Here is a 17,465-nt window from a genome sequence, read left to right as displayed (position 1 = left end):
ATCAGTCACTGCCCGTTAAATCAGTCCTCAAGTTCTGCTATTTGTACCCCCAACACGTATGTCAGTATTGCCCACTTTTGGTAACAGATGTTGGTCTCCTTCAATATTTGTTGTTCTTTTGGACTTTAGTCATAGAATTCCTGAGTTTCAGTTCTAACTGTGGTCACCTAGGAATAGCATTTTATTTCCCAGCAGTCCTTGCTTCCAGATGGTACCATGTGACTAAGCTTTCTCAGTGAGCTGTAGCTAAAAGTGTCTCATGTCATTTCTAAGAAATGTCATTAAATGTAGAGAACATACCCCTCTTCAGTATATTAGATTGTTGAATTCTGCATTTCAGTTCATATACGCATTCAAGAAAACCCAGGCGTTTCTCTGTAGAGGAAGTGAAGGGCAGCCATGGCCAGATCCCACACACCAGGGAGAACCACAGAGCCCCTAGGTCCCCAGATAGAGAGCACTCTAGGTTCCTGCACGGAAGCCCTCTATTGAGCATCTAGAGTCCCGGAAACCGGAAGCAGAAGTGAGCGTTCTGGGGGAGCAGCTGTGGACTGGGCAGTCCTGTCCAGGTGTGAGGTCTCTGTCCTAAATGTCCTGCCCCCACCTGCACTCCGCGGCCCCCGCGCCCCTTTGTTCTCTCTTTTTTTTTTTTTTGCAGTCCCATCTGGGCCAGACTCTTCGGCCTCGTCCACCACTGTTCGCTTACACACATGCACAGACTCGTGCACTAACTGGTATCCAGGATGGACATCAGTTTATACACCAAGAAGACATTTGCTCACCGTGTATTGCAGTGCCGTCAGGAAAATGTCTCTGAAAGTTAACGATTTATGCTTATCCAGATATATTTCTGTTTTGTTGTAAAGCTGTATCTGCTTTGTCAACATGAAGTAGACTGTGTGTCAATGTGACGTAAATCAATTTTAATAAGTGAACATAAGCACAGTTAAGGACCTGAAGGCACAAAGTCTTGTCTGAGATACAGGGCTTTACCAGGAGAAGCATCTCCGGGTTGTGTGAATTGAATAGGATGTTTCCTTTGTCTCGTCTCCCTAGTATCCAGCAGGGCTCTAGATCATCCATGGTACTTTTGGAGAATAACAGCCAGGATTAAGAACAAAACTTTAGCATATGAGCAGAAACGGGGTTGTCAGAAATTGAGACATCAAAGACAAATGGACCTGCCTCCTGAGCCTGGCACGTCAGCATTCTGGCTGGCAGCGTCGAGCACGTGGATAATCGATTGTCTCTAACTTTACTCAACTGTGAGCTGTTTGAAATGATATCCGTGTAGGGGAGCCATGAGATATAAATGAGCTAGTGTGTTGAAAACTTTTGAAAAACTTTTCATAAACGGTAGTTGCTCTATATGGGGAATATTTTATCATTATTCTATCGTACAATGAAGGTTAGGGTTTTTGATGTCTTTAAAACATGCACCTGGTCCACTGCAGTGGAGGGGACTATTGGATGTTGCTGCTAGCTCAAAATTTGTTGTGACCCGTCATACCAGGACTGATTAGAGAGGACATAGTCAGCACATTTCACCACTTCTCTGACAAGAGGAGCCTTCTTCCTCTAAAGCCGCTCTGACTTAGCACCCTCTCGCTATGTGAAGAAGCCGACGGATCGGTGCTATGTCACAGAGGTCACACTTACAGACCGGGGGATTCCACATGTCAGGGTTCCGGTAGTCATGGATGTATGCCTCCAGGGGCTGCAAATATTAGAGAATTTTGGAGTGGAGCCTCTGGAGGGTTGGTGGTAATCCTCTCTCCTAGGCTTCACAGGCAATTTTAGAGTTAATCCGTCTGCATTTCAGCTTACTTACAAAATTATATGTTTTTGTTGTAAAAATTAAAACTAATGAACCATTTGCAAATTCAACAGTGTTTACACGTGTAACTTGGTGTCATTGATTATGCTTGTCGTGTTGGGTGGTCCTTACAAAATGGAAGTTGTAACTTCTCAGCAGACACAAGTATATGCTGTTGTCCTTTCTGCAGAGGTAGCCGTCTGTCATCTTATCGCAGGAGAGCGTGTGCGCGTGAGGGCATATGCGTTGATGTTTGTTGAGGGGGCAGTCACTAATATGTAACTGGCGTGCATCCAGTTGCGTGGGGTCTTGGAGTTTGAAAATTGTGGGGAGATCTGGGTTCTCATGTTCCCTGTCTCATCTGAGCTCGTTTTAATTTTTATTATCTTTGCCTGCCTCTGGAAGGGACAGAAAGTATGACAGAACAAGTGAGTTTTTGAAAAATAGTTGACTGAGACATAAAAATCCATAATTCTCTGAGAGAATTTTTTTTTTTTTTAGCTGATGAACTTGTCACCACTTGATCTGCTAGAGTTCAAGAAAATATAATCAGCCCAGGGCTTTGGGTTTCTAATTTGTGCGGGCGCTTGTTCCTCTCATGGTTGTGAAGGTCAGAAGGAAAAACTGCCATTCTGAAGTGTTATCCAGTTGTTAATCCTCACCGTGTGCTTTGGGTTTTGTTGAATGTTCTGGTGGGTCTTAATGCAAGGAGATACACGTGGTGATCTAAGTGAGAGCATTTTTGAAATTTCTGCAATGTTTTCTAACTATCCTAGACCATGAAGAGAGAAGAATAAGACTGCAGTTGGCAGCTTTCAAACTGTGGTGATGTTATTTCAGTGCGTTAGAAGGCCACAAGACAGGACGCAGTCAGTGAGGAGGAAGTGAATATAGTTAGTGAAGGGACGTGGCTGATGCCTGTACTCTCAAGTAGACCTTAGAGCACAGAACTCTGTGTCAAATCCCCTTCAATTCTCAGTTCTCCATGACCGTCAGCCTCAGCCTTTGTCCTTGGACACAGTGGAATACATGGTACCCTCCTGATCCGAATGTATGGGATGTTTTAGGACTCGGTGATCGCCGAGGATGTCGCTGTGGTCTTTAGCCAGGAAGAGTGGCCTTTGCTGACTTGCTCAGAGAACTCTCTACAGAGATGTGATGATGGAAACTTTCAGAAACCTGGCCTCAGTAGGTAAGGATGGCATGACTCTTTTTTTTTTCCCCCTATTTATTTCTTTAGTGAACATAAATATTTTACTCATTGACGATGCTTCTGTATTTGGGCTGAGGAATGGCAGTAAATTGTTAAATAAAACAGGGGTGGTCCTTTGGTCTATGGAGCTCACGTATCCTGGCGTCCCCATGAATATAAAGCTCTGTGTATTAAAGTGAGTTTTTATGTCCTTTGTGATTAAAAGTCCTGAGGCTCTTGCAGCATTGTAAGTGTAAATACTGGCTCCAGGGGTCCCTTTGGGGTACTGAGAGATAAGTGGTGTGGGACCTGGTAGAGAGTTTTATTGTGTTTGTTACAAGACTGATATGATTATCTTGGTGCACATAAACTCACACCTATGTTCAGAGAGCCCGAAGAGCAAAGTGTTGGCTGCATGTCAAGGAAATGTCCGTTGCTCTTCACAGTCCTCCTTTGTGATGTGTGTTTCTCCGTGAACACCATGTCCGCTGTAAGCATTTGTTTTCCCAGAGAAACAGGGAAAAGATCTGAGGACAGTGGAGAGAGGATTCACCCAGGGCCAGTGTGTGGGGAAGCACCAGGAAAGCAAGAATTTTTTGAAGGACTAGCCCTGCCTGGAGGGAATTACATTTGAATCGGTCAGAAAAAGTCTCTACTGTGTTGAGGAGACAACTTTGCAGACACCCGAGCTTACTTTTCTGACTTTAGTAATCCTCACAACCGTGGTCATGGAGACCTTTTGCCTCTTTAAATGTTACATGTGTGTTATGCCCAGCGCTTTTCTATTTAGCTCTCCTAGCTACACCTTTTTTACGTCGCCGTCACTGTAAAATCTCACGGAAGTATTTCCTAGTAAATTGCTTTTTAACCATCGTGAATGTGGTGGAACAGCAAAACGTGGCTGCGTGTTTCTTTGTTCAGAGCCTTTTTTATCCCCTAACAATTCCTTTCTTTTTTTGTTTTATGTCGTGAACCTGAACTTGAATTATGGGGTCAGTCTCTCAAAACTTTAATGATGGGGAAAAGTTATCCAGTGAGTGTACAGTGGTGGGATACATGAAGAATAATACCTCGTTGTCCATGTTAGGAGAAACCTTTGAATTGCACGGCAATAAAGATCAGTATAAAAACCAGGGCAGACATTTGAGGTGAGTGTCATTCAAACAAGAGAAAACAGTGCCTCAGGAGAAAGTCCTAAAGTGTGATGACACGGAAATACATACGTATGTGTGTATATATGTATGTGTATTAGGACTTCACGCATGTTGTTACGATTCAGCTAATGCCAAAGTAACGAGGGCAGCGGATACATTGTAGGGCAACCAAATATGTTGCCCCTTTGCTTTTTTTTTCTGCATTTTTTCTTTTTGTACTTTAGATGAAGGTTTACACAACAGACTAGTTTCTAATTACACAACTAATGCACATACTGTTTTGTGACATTTTCTGCCAACCCCACGACATGTCTCCCCTTCTTAACCTTGGGTTCTCCATTACCACCTTTCCTGTACCGTCATGCCTTCTTGTCATTGCTCCTAGGCTGCTGCGCCCCTTTAGTTTCTTTTTTGGTTTATGGGCCTGTCTAATCTTTGGTTGAAGGGTGAACCACAGGAGTGACCACATTACTGAGCTATATGGGTGTCCTGAGGCCATACTTGGGGTTTCGTGTGTTTGGATTTTGACTCAATTAGCAAACAATCAGTGGTGCCCTGCTCAAAGATTCTGGTGGACTGCGCCACTTTGGATGCGTGTTGCTCTCCACATTCCTACCAGAAAAGCAATCTCTTGCATCAAGCTCCTGAAAGTTTCAGGATCTGTGTGGGTGATCGGAATTATTGGCAAGACTCTGAAGAGAAACACACATTCGGTGTGGCATACAGGCCACCATTTGTGAGCAGAGTGTTGGTCTTTGTTTCCTGTTTGGATCAAAATCACAGGACAACAAGCTTGGTTGTTGATGGAATGTGTATACTGTCTTCATTTATGTTGTCAGTTCCTGAACTGTTACAAACCGTTCTGAAGCCTTGATGTATAGTAATAAATACACCTCCTCCTCACTTATTGACTATTTCTGTACCCAACATTTTACATTTAAGACAATAGTGAAAAATCTACTCTCCGACTATTTTCCACATCAACAACATACATTTGCAAGTAAACAACGCTGAGGTGCAAGGCAAGAGTAACACTGGCTATGATGGTTAAGATTATGTGTCACTTTGGCTAGGCCGTGAATCTCAGTGGTCTGGCAGTCATGTAAGGATATACTTTGGCAGTTATGTAACGATATAGTCATCCTCCATTTTATGATCTGATGTGGTTACCCTCCGTTTTGGCACAATGACCCGATCTTTGGAATCTCAAGGTTGATACGTGAGTAGAAGGTGTATGTATGCATGTGTAGATATATCTATGTATGTATAAATGAATCTAGCTGTATGTGTGTTCAGAGAACTTTCATAACACAACATATTTAAAAAATGAGTCAGGTTTCGAGTATTTGAAACATATTTCACTTGGATACAATGATCAGAAGTTTCATGTTTCAGAAAAACAGTGACATAATGGTAGTATTTATCATAGACGATTTAATCTGTGAAACATGAGACAAATCAGGACCAAAACCATGTACTTTCACTGTGTTTGGTAATAGCGCAACGGAAAAAATTCACTTCCAACGCATGTTGGCTATTTTTAATAGAAGTCATACAGCAGAGAACCTCCATGAAAGTAACGAAGGCAATCAATGTTGGGAAGCCTTCTGTTGGATTCCAGATCTTACCGGACTTAAAAGAAATCCTCCCGAAGTAAATCCTTTTCAATGCCATAACTGTGCAACAGCCTTCATGGATCACTTACCACATAACCATCATACCAGATCTTACAACGGACGCAGTACCTGTCAGTGTAAGGAATATGGAGAAGCCTGCAGTTCTCCCTCTCTGCCAACCACTCCTATGAGAACTGTTAATGGAAAGAAACCCAATAAATGTAAGGTGTTTGAGAAGGACTTCATTTGTATCTCAACCTTTAGGAATCTTGTGATGAGACTCACCAGTGAGAAATGCTGTGAATGTAATGAATGTGGGCAGGATTCCTGTAGTTTCTTATCCTTCTGGACACATGTAAGAGGTCAGATGAGTGAATGTCAAGAATGTCTTAAAACCTATAGTCCTTTATCCCTAATGTTACATAAAAATTTTCTTAATATGGAAAAACCTTATGAATGTAAGGAATGTGAGAAAGCCTTTAGATGATTCTCACACCTCATTCTACATGAAAGAACTCACAGTGGAGACAGATCCTATGAATGTAAGGAATGTGGGAAAGCCTTTAGTCAGGCCAAATACCTCACTCTACACAGAAAAACTCACAGTGATGTGAGGGCTTATGCATGTGAGGAACGTGGGAAAGCCTTTAGATGGCCCTCAGTTCTTACTGTACATAAAAGAAGTCACAGTGGAGAGAAGCCTTATGAATGTAAGGAATGTGAGAAAGCCTATATTCAGGCAAAATGCCTCATTAAACACAGAAGAACTCACAATGATGTGAGGCCTTATGAATGTAAGAAATGTGGGAAAACCTTTAGGTGTTACTCAGCCCACTGCTACACATAAAAGAACTCACAGTGGAGAGAGACCCTGTGAATGTGAGGAATGTGGGAAAGCCTTTAGAGGGCCCTCAGTTCTTACTGTACATAAAAGAAGTCACAGTGGAGAGAAGCCTTATGAATGTAAGGAATGTGGGAAATGCTTTAGTTATCCCTCAGGCCTCACTAGACATATAAGAACTCACAGTGGAGAGAAGCCTTATGAATGTAAGGAATGTGGGAAATGCTTTAGTTATCCCTCAGGCCTCACTGCGCATAAAAGGACTCACAGTGGAGAGAAACCTTATGAATGTAAGGAATGTCGGAACGTCTTTACTCAGGCCTCACACCTCACAACACATATAAGAACTCACAGTGGAGAGAAGCCATGTAAATGTAAGTAATGTGGGAACACCTTTAGTCAGCCGTCATCCCTCATTAAACATATAAGAACTCAGAGTGGAGGCCTTATGAATGTATGGAATGTGGCGAAGCCTTTCGGTGGTCCTCATGCTTCAACAGACATATGAGAACTCACAGTGGAGTGAAATCTTAGGAATGTGGGAAAGCCTTTAGTCAAGCCTCACACCTCAGTAAACACACGAGAACTCACAGCGGATTGACATGTTAGGAAGGTAAGGAATGTGGGAAAGCTTTTCGTTCTTACACCTGACTGTACACATAAGATCTCACAGTAGAGAAAGCCTTTATGAACATAAAGATTGGGAGAAAGTCTTTAGACATACCTTATCCCTCATTAAAGAGAATTCACAGTGGAGGGAGTCCTTATGAATGTAAGGAGTTTGGGAAAGCCTCTTGTGATTCCTCAGCCCTCACTATGCATAAATGAACTCACAGTGGAGAAAAACCTTATGAATGTGCCAAATGTTTTCTATTTCAATCATTTCTCCTATGTTTATTAATGGAAATTTGCAAGAAATATCTTTACCTTCTCTCCCCTTTATCTTTTAAATTGTTTATAGCAGTACAGGCAGTCCCCCAAATTATGAACGAGTTCTGTTCGTAAGTCTGTCCTTAAGTCAAATTTGTGCGTCCGTCAGAACCTTTAGGTACAGTTCGTATCTAACATCAGTTAGTGAAGTGTTTGCCTTATTATGTAATAATAGTAGACTTTTCTATACGTAAAACATTAAAGGGACGCTTGATACACTGAAACATCTTTAAGAAGATAATACTACAGTATTAACGTTTTGATCACTTTGCAAAGTAGCACCCGTTTCTTATTTCGAACCTTTGCCACTTCCTTGGATTTCCTCTTGGTACGCCCTCCTCACCTCTGACTTGGTGAGGCCAAGAGGCCGCCTGTGTGGGCACTGCCCATTTTTGCTATGCCAGGTGTGTGGACTTGCTGCTAACGTCAGAGACCTTCAGACGTTTGGAACGTGAGATTCCCATTTGGGTGACTCACGACCAGGCCACCAAGCCCTTGTGTTGTATTCCTATGGCTCCCACTTTTGGGATGCTTGGGCGCCTATTTATGCCCCTGCATATGAACCTCGTTTCCATAGTTTTCTAAGTGAGTCAGCCCCGTCTTGATAAAGTTCAGCCAAAATGCTTGACTGCCCTCTCTCTTATTCCATATTTTTCTGAATTTCGTCTGGCAGTTCCTCAGTATCTTGTTTAATACTTTAATGAAGATGTGTCTTACTCCATCCAGACTTTTTAAGGTGTCATCTCTGGAAGACTTGGTCCAGTCTACTGAAAGTGGACATCTCCTTTGTCATTTGAACATTTATTAAGATTTAGCATATATACCTATACTTATAAGGAGCCCTTGTAGCGCAATGGCTAAGATATGGCAGCTAACCAAAAGATTGGCAGTTTGAATCCTCCAGCCACTCCTTGGGAAGCCTTTGAGGTAGTCCTGCTCTGTCCTATAGGGCTGCAGTGAGTCAGAATCGACTCAATGGCTATGGGTTGGGAGCCCTGGGGACATAGTGGTTAAGAGCTCAGCTACTAACCAAATGGTCGGCAGTTCAAATCTACCAGCCGCTCCTTGGAAACCCTATGGAGCAGTTGTACTCTGTCCTATGGCATTGCTATGATTATGAGTTGAAATCGACTTGATGGCAGCGGGTTTTTTTTTTTTTGCCTATGGCTCTATCTTTATTGCTCTGTCAGTAGTATAGATTTTGTTGTTTGTGGTGTGTGACTTCCAGTTAATTCCAACTCATAGTGACCCTATAGGTCAGAGTAGAACTGCTCCATAGGGTTTCCAAGGCTGTAATCTTTACAGAGGCAGAGTGGCACATCTTTCTCCCGAGGAGGGGTGGTACGTTTGAACTGCTGACCGTTTGGTTAGCAGCCATGTGCTCTTAACCACTGTACCATTGTGGCTCCACATTTCGACTAGGGAGTTAAAAATGTTGCAAAGTGGAAAGAAGTAAGTAAAAGAAGCCACTCCAGAAGTGCCACATAGTGTATGATTCCAAGTCTGTGAAATTCTGGAAAACTCAAAACTGTAGAGTCAGTACAAAGATCAGTGGTCAAAAAGGGCTTAGGGAGAGGGAGGCAGAATGAATAGAGGGAACACTAGGCATTTTTAGGGCAGTGTAAGTATTCTGTAGGGTACTGTAATGATGAACACATGACATACATCTGTCAAAACCCATATGACTGTATAACACAAAGAGTGAACCGTGATGTAATCTATGGACTTTAGCTAATTTTATAATGTATTAATATTAATTTGTTCATTGTAACCCATGTGTCCCACACCAGAGGAATGCAAGATGGTAATGACATTAGAAACGCTGGGTGTCGGTGGGGTGCACGGGGACTCTATACACAATTTTTCTATAAACATAAACCTGTCTGAAAATGAAGTCTGTTTGAAAGCAGTCAACAAAAATGTGGTATCCAATTTTCGTTTTAAGTTTTTGTATAAGAAAGAGTGCATAATCTGTCAAAGGCCCTTTTGTGTGAACTGACTAGACATCATTTGGTCTAATTTTTGTTTTTTATAACTGAATTAAAAAAATTGTGATAAAATATATGTAATGTAAACTTTGCCATCGTAACCATCTTAATTATGGAAATGCAGTAAGTACATTCACAGTGTTGTGCAGCCGTCACCCTTATCTATGTCAAAAAAAATTTTCATCACCCAAACATGCTTTGTACCCATGTAGCAATAACTCCTCATTTCACCTCCCTCCAACCCCTGGTAACTGTTTATAAACTTTGGTCTCTCTGTATTTGTCTGTTCTTGACATTTCATATAAACAAAATCATACAATGTTTGCCTGGGGTATTTTACTTTGGTGTCTGGCATATTTTACTCAGAATGTCTTCAAGGTTCATCCGTGTCATAGCATGTACCAGAATTTCCTTTCTCTTGAGGGTTGAATAATAATACTCCATTGTATGTATATATCACATTTTGTTCATTACTGGTTTGATGGGTACTTGGGTCGTTTTCACCTTTTGTCTACCGTGAATAATATTTCTATGAATATTCATAGAATGTTTGAGTCCCTGTTTTCCATTCTTTTGGGTCTATACCTAGTGGAGTGGAATTACTGTGTCGTAGGTAATTCTCATCTATGGGTTGCTATGGGTCAGAATCAACTCAACGTCAATGGGTTTCATTTTTTTGTGTTTTGGATTTTTTGGTGGGGGTTGGGGTCATTCTGTGTAACTTTGTTATTTGTTGTTTTGTGCTCAGGGTTCCAGTCGCCTGAGGATTAATTCTCTTACTAACATTCCTGGTAATAGCCATTTAGGGCTACCACAATATCTTGTGGTGCAAAGATTTAAATGGCGGCGGCACTCTCCACCCATGCATAATTGGAGCAGCCTAGGCTATTCACATGGCAGAATCGGGTGCTCAGAGTAAGAGGAGACATTCAGGCCCCTGGAGTCCTAGGCTGGGACCTGGCACATGCTAGTTTTTATTATTACCCAAAGTAAGTTGCCAAGAAAAGTAGTCGCTCATCAAGTCAGTGCCAACTTATGGGGACCCCGTGTCTGTCAGAGTAGAAATGTGTTCCATACGGTTTTCTATGCTATGACATCTTAGGTCTTTTGGGCAGTCTGGCAGTTCTTATTCTAGGCATTTTCTTACGAGGCCTTCTGAGGCACATGTGGGCAGGTGAAAACGGGTTTCTGGTCTTGGTTGGCTCCCACATGCACCTGCATTAGCTGAGGGTCCAGGAGGCAGCTGCGTCTCCAGGCTGGGTTCTCTCACGAACTTGGGCTTGGCTGGATGCTGGGTGATCTAAGATGGCCCTGGATGGGATGACTGGGCTCCGCTCCATGAGATGTCTCTTCCTCCAACAGGCAGCCCAGGCTTTTCCCGTGATGAGGTGGGAGCCCAGAGTGAGAGGGAGCATGCGGCATTTCTTGAGGCGACAGAAGCAGACAGAAGCCGTCGTGGATAGAAGGAAGTTGTCTAGCCCTACAAACAGCATAAAAAGCCCATCTGAGGCAGCCGTCATAACCGAGGACTGTGCTGTGTCTGGATGTTCAGTAGCATCTTTAAGGTGGTGGTGGAGGTGTAACCGATGTCCGCAGAGGACAGCCTGGAGAGGGACAGTACGTGCAGTTGGAGATGGGAGTCTGAGATGATGCCTGGGTTGATGGTCAGGTCCCGCATGAAGGTGACCACCTACATGGACAGGAAGGCCCGGACAGGAAGGGATGCAATTCTGGTTCCTCTGAAAATCCCAAAAGAAGAAAACTGGAAGTTCACACATCATATTTTGGCTCCATGCGTTCATATTGAGTACGAGGAAAAGTTTAAGGAAAAAAAGGACTGATTTTCATGCAGACATTACGAACCTAGGAGTAATAGAAGAGTTTCTATTCTGAGGTAGATGGATGATTGTAGATGGTATCCTCTATTTTGTTTATGGGTCTGCTCCTCTCTAGGGAATACCTAGTGTCATTTCTGAGTAGCGAATTCTTGCGTGCCCACCCAGCCATTGCCCGAAGCACTCATGTGTTCTATGGTCTCTAAGAGAAATTCATCTGAGGAATATATGTTGAGCGCTAACTATGTGCCAGGCACTGTCTAGACAATGGGTATACAGTGCTGAAAAGCAGAAGTCCTTACAATCCAATGGTGGAGTCGGTGCGCAATCAAATAACAACATAGTATTGTAACATCAGATTGTTGACAAGTATTCTGGAGGAAAAGAAAGCAGGTGAAAAGCCGAGATTGAACAGGGGTTGCTATTTTTTGCTGGATGTTCAGGCAAGATCAGTAGACAAGGCAGCGTGTAAACAGAGGCCTCAAGGATGAGCGTGCAGGAGACATGAAGATACTTGGGAAGTGTGTGCCGCAGAGGGTGCAGACAGAGCAAAGTCCCCGAGAAAGGGGTTTGTTTAAGATGTTCAAGGCCGGAAGGCAGGCAGTGTGGTGAGAATGTGTTTAAGACAGAGATACGAGATGGTGAAGAACAAGGTGGCCTTGCAGCTACTGAGACTTCAAGAACACAGGTTGTCCCTCACCTACTAACTGGACCTCTTGTACTATTAATTAGGTTGAGTTGGGTCCTCTCTTTCCATTTGGTTATTATTTGAGTTTCTGTGTTCCAGGAGACATCTTTTTGGATATATGAGCGCAGGTTCCCTTTCTCTGAAGGCCGCTCATGCTGAGTATAGTGCTCATACACACCCAGCACACCGTGGCTTCCCGAGGCTCTGTGAGTGCCATGCTCTTCCCACCTCCAGCCACACAGATTAGGTCAGGATTGGACTCATCACAGATTGACAATATCAGATTATCTTTCCCCTAAAGATTGTAGAAATGGTATCCAGATAGTCCAGTCGGGAAGCCTCGCATGGACCTGCAAACTTGGGCTCGTTTTGCCGTGGTCATTTTCTACCCTTGATTTAAAGAATTCTAAAAACGGCTCAGTAAACAGAGAGCAATGTAATGGACATGGAGTCAAATACATAAGTTTAGGTAGTCTCTGAGAGTCTGCGATGAAGAGGAAGGTTCCAATCCTGCAGCATTCAAATCCTGCTTACATTCCCAGAAAAACTACTAGAAGAGCAAAAATAAACTTATCCATATAAGACAAAAGGAGTGCTATCTTTACAGTATCAAGACACCTTAAAGACTGAACACCCCAGGAGAAAAGGAGCAAAAAGCAGTAAGCCGGCTTTTCCAAAAGATAAAGTGTGAAGTACAACCAAAGTGAGGAATTGTTAAATGAAATGTTAGAAGACTTCCCGTATGATACTAAAGACACGACTTTCGGAATCACACAAACCTGGATCTGTATCTCATATCTAATACATGTTAGGTGTTTGCACTTGGGCAGACACAGAAGCATTCTGATTCTTAATATCTTTGACTCTGTAGTACACCAACCGTGTTCCTGTCGATTCCAACTCGTAGCAACCGTATAAGACAGAACTACCCCATACGGTTTCCAAAAAGTGGCCAGTGGATTCAAACTGCCAGCCTTTTGCTTCGCAGCCATAGCTGTTAACCACAATGCCACCAGGGCTCCTCCCTCTCTGGTGGGGGTATTACTATCCATCCTCTGTTGGTTACACACACACCCGTTGCCGTAGAGTTGATTCTGACTCATATCGACCCTGTAGGACAGAGTAGAACTGCCCCATAGGGTTTCCAAGGAGCGCTTGGTGGATTCAAACTGTTGACCTTTTGGTTAGCAGTCATAGCTTTTAATCACTATGTTACCAGGGTTTCCCTTAGTTGGTTTTTTTAAAATTCATGATTGTAATCTTTTGGAAGTAGATGACCAGGCCTTCCTTCCAAGGCACCTCTGGGTGTAATTAAACTGCTAGCCTTTCGGTTAGTACCCACGTGCTTAGCCTCTTGCACCACCCAGGGACTCCTTAGTCCATGAACGGTGATGACATGGGGCTGATTGTTTTTCCTGCGTCTCAAATCTCTCCACTCTTTCCAGATCTCGGTGCCCCAGCCTCCAGCCTTATTTCAGTTCTTTATCATTTTCCCCAGCAATCCCAGGTTGGCAATCGTTCAGCCCGATATTCACATTGACCCAGAGACATTGTAGGATCACTCAAGGGAATTGTTAAACAAGCTTAATTTTTTAAAAAGGGGAAAGAAAAACATTTACTTGTTGCGTTCCCCAAGCTGAGGGTGAGGGTTGCAATGCTCCTTTTCCTATGCAGCCACCCCCCCCCGCCCCCTGCCGCCACACACACACCGGATGGGATTCGCAGTCCACAAGGTCAGGCACCAGCAGGACCACCCACGCCCATCCCTGGAAGATCCATTTGGGATTGTTCCATTAGGAAACTGTCATCCAGAGAGTGAGTGAGTATTTGAACTTCCACTAGACATCTTTTAAATATTGCAGTGGAAGGGCGGGGTCTTTTTTGTGGTACATACCTAAATGGACATATGGGGAGGGCGGAAATTTTAAAATTTTTAAAAATTGTTTAAGGAAAAGTGAGACTATGCCACCAATGAACCTGCGGGTCCAGACTTGAGGATGGTGGCTTGACGGGTTTACAGAGCTGTTAAGGTGTGATGGTGCAGTGAAGGTGAACCTAGGCTTTGGAGTCAGACACACTGGTTCGAATCCTATTCAGGCACTCACTAGAGGTGTAATCTTAACCCCAGTTTCTTTTTTATTAAAGTATGAATTGCTCAGTTACTTCTGTATACAAAGGCTAAATGGATCTTGGTGAAGGACAGTGGCTTGTTATTTACGTAACCAGGTAGTCACGCCAATATATCTGCTGTCCCAGATGTCTTTTCATTGCTGGAACAAAGCAGTACAGTCCTTAGCACCTGGTATGCAGGTATTTCCCTGGTAAATGTTTTTACTGTCTATTTGCCCTAGTAAATCCCCAAAGAAGATGTTTGCTTTTAGGGGACAGGACCAAAACACCTTCCCTCTGCCTTCTCAGGGATATAGAAACTCTCCAGGACTCTGTCACGGCTCCCTCTGCAGAGATTGATCACTATTTTACTTCACAAGACAACACACTGGTCCACTATGACATCGATGGTGTTACGCTGACTTGGATGGGTTTGATCAGGAAGTAGCAACACTTCTAGACACCTTGGTAAGACAAATATTGACCAGTGGGTAGGACATAAAGACCTTGTTATGGATTGAATTGTGTCCCCTATAAATATGTGTCAACTTGGCTAGGCCGTGATTCCCTGTATTGCGTGGTTGTCCTCCTTTTTGTCTTCTGTTGTAATTTCGCATGTGTTGTAAATCTTAACTTCTATGATGGTAATGAAGCCGGATTAGAGGCAGTTATGTTAATGAGGCAGGACACCACCTACAGGGTTAGGTTGTGACTTGAGTCACTCTCTTTTAAGATATAAAAGAGAGAAGCTCGCAGAAAGGAGAGGGATCTCATACCACCAAGAAAGAAAGGCCAGGAGTGGAGTGCATCCTTTGGACCCGGGGGTCATGCGCTGAGAAGCTCCTAGATCAGGGGAAGGTTGAGGACAAAGACGTTCCCCCGGAGCTGACAAAGTCTTCTCCTGGAGCGGGCGCCCTGGATTCAGACTTCCAGCCTCCCAGACTGTGAGAGAATAAACTGCTTGTTAAAGCCATCCCCTTGTGGTATTTCTGTTATAGTCGCACTAGATAACTAAGACACCCCCTAAAAATCCATAGATCTGCCACCTTAGTGAAATTTCTGGGAGTCCAGGGTCTGCAGCATGGTGACGTGTCCTTTCCAATGTGAAGGACACATTGCTGCATCTGTTCCCTGCTGCCACTGGGAACAAGGCACCAATCCTAGTGGCCTCTTTAGTTTTTGGAGACAACATGCACATGATTTGGGCCAGCTCTACTGACCCATTTTCTGAGTAACCCTAACGTCTACCAGTTTTGAGTGGAGCCTCTGATACAATTTCAACAGGAAACAACATTTTCCAAGCGTTTGCAGGTCCTTCAATCATGGCGTTTTAATCATGAATGTATCAAAACATTTTTGGCTCATCCTAATTGTCTTAGTTTTCTACACCATTTTCTTACCAACCTTCACTAGGACATGGAATTCAGCAAGCACATAGAAGACCTGGACATCACCATCGCCGCCAACCATGTTGACCTTTTGCGTGCCATCGAGTCCATTCCGACTTCTAGTGACACTCTATGACAGATTAGAACTGCCCCATAGGGTTTTGTGGGCTGTAATCCTTATGGAAGCAGATAACCAGGTCTTTCTCCCTTGGAGGAGCTGGGTGGGTTTGAACCGCCAATCTTTCTGTTTAAGCACTAAGAGCTTAACGATTGCAGTTTTTCTGTAAACATAAACTTCTCTAAAAATAGTCTATTTAAAAACAACAAAATACGTTACCCTTTTTTTAAAAAGGTTTTATAGCAATGGCTGCATAATCTTTTGAACTTTCTTATATTTTCTGTGAACTGACTAGACATCATTTGTTTTTTTTTCCATTAAACTTAATATTGTAAAATACATGTAATGTAAATTTTGCCGTCTTAAGGTACATTCACAAGACTGTGCAAGCATCACCCCTACAGATAATGGATGATACGCAGATAGGTAGATATATAGATACAGATAGACACAGATAGCTAGATAGACGGATGATGGATGGATGGATGGATGGATAGATGGATGATAGATGGTCGGTGGATGGATTGATGAATGATACGATAGATATATAGATAGATGATTGACAGATAAATGATAGGTAGAGGGTAGATCGATAGAAGGATGCACAGATTGATAGATGGTAGACAGACATGATGGATGGATGCATTGAGGATGGTAGATATGTAGATAGATGGTTGATAGATGATATATAGAAGATGGACACCAGACAAATAGATGATTGATAGATATAGATAGGTGATGGGTAGATAGATGGATGATAGATATATAGATAGATGGATGATAGATATATAGATAGATGGTACCTACCTATCTACCTGCCTACCTTAGAAACAAGGACGGTGAGACTTCAGCTCACTTCCTTTGGGCATCTTATCAAGAAAGACCAACCGCTAGACAAGGACATCATATTCGGTAAAGTGGAGGGTCAGTAAAAAACCCTCCATGAGATGGATTGACACAGTGGCTGCAACGATGGGCTCAAATGCACCAACGATCATGAGGACGGCGCAGGACTGGGCAATGTTTCATTCTGTTGTACATTAAATCGCCATGAGGCAGGAGTGACTCGAGAGCAGCTAACAACAAGAACAAAAAGTTTTCAACGTTTGTCTATGATTTAACGACGTGGATAACTTTTTTTTTTCAGCCTTAGTAGTGTTCACTGGGTTAGTGTTTTACAGAAGGCAAATGATTGGCAGTATCTCCAGAAATTCCAGTAATGTTACCAATGACAACAGCAACTACAGACTGAGTGCTTAAAAGCACATGTCACGCTGAGCTGTGTTCTGTATCCTATTTCATTCTCTGAAAAACCCTGCAAGCACGCATCATGATAAATTCTTTTTGTAGATAAGGAAAAAGGGAAGGAAAGTTTATTTTTTATTGGGATGCTTCAGAGGAGGGCTTTTTAAGCAATGGGCTGTGTTCCATTCATGAGATGGGGCTGTTTACAAAAAAGCACCACAATCGGATGTTTAAAAAAAAATGCTGATTACAGGTCTGAGAGGAGCAGGCATACAGTGTTTCTAGCAAGCTGTGTTTTCCCAGAAAACAAGGAAGTGGCCAGAGACCAATGGGGGTGGTCCAAAGTTATACCAGCTGCTGCTGAGTGGACCCTGGCTCATGGTGCCCTCATGGGTGCAAAGTAATGGTGCTCCACAGGGTTCTCAATGACTGGTTTTTTGGAAGTAGGTTGTGAGGACTTTCTTCTGAGGTGCATCTGGGTGGACTCGAACCTGCAAACTTTGAGTCAGCAGCAGAGTGTGTTCACCATTTGCATCACCCGGGGA

General features: G+C 43.0%; 2 protein-coding genes across 2 annotated transcripts in view; both read left to right on the top strand.

Annotated features, from left to right (window-relative positions):
• The window catches only part of LOC126068559 (zinc finger protein 124-like), a 146,149-nt gene that overhangs the window by 53,457 nt on the left and 75,227 nt on the right, over nt 1-17,465 (top strand). The gene's annotated exons all lie outside the window — the stretch shown is intronic.
• The window catches only part of LOC126068551 (zinc finger protein 91-like), a 146,171-nt gene continuing 131,676 nt past the window's right edge, over nt 2,971-17,465 (top strand). The window contains 1 exon segment of the mRNA XM_049871212.1: nt 2,971-4,199. The gene's annotated coding sequence lies outside the window, so the exon portion shown is untranslated.

The sequence above is a fragment of the Elephas maximus genome, chromosome X (genome assembly GCF_024166365.1).
Source record: "Elephas maximus indicus isolate mEleMax1 chromosome X, mEleMax1 primary haplotype, whole genome shotgun sequence".
In the NCBI taxonomy this organism is placed as follows: Eukaryota; Metazoa; Chordata; class Mammalia; order Proboscidea; family Elephantidae; genus Elephas; species Elephas maximus.
This window is presented reverse-complemented; position numbering and strand designations above follow the sequence as displayed.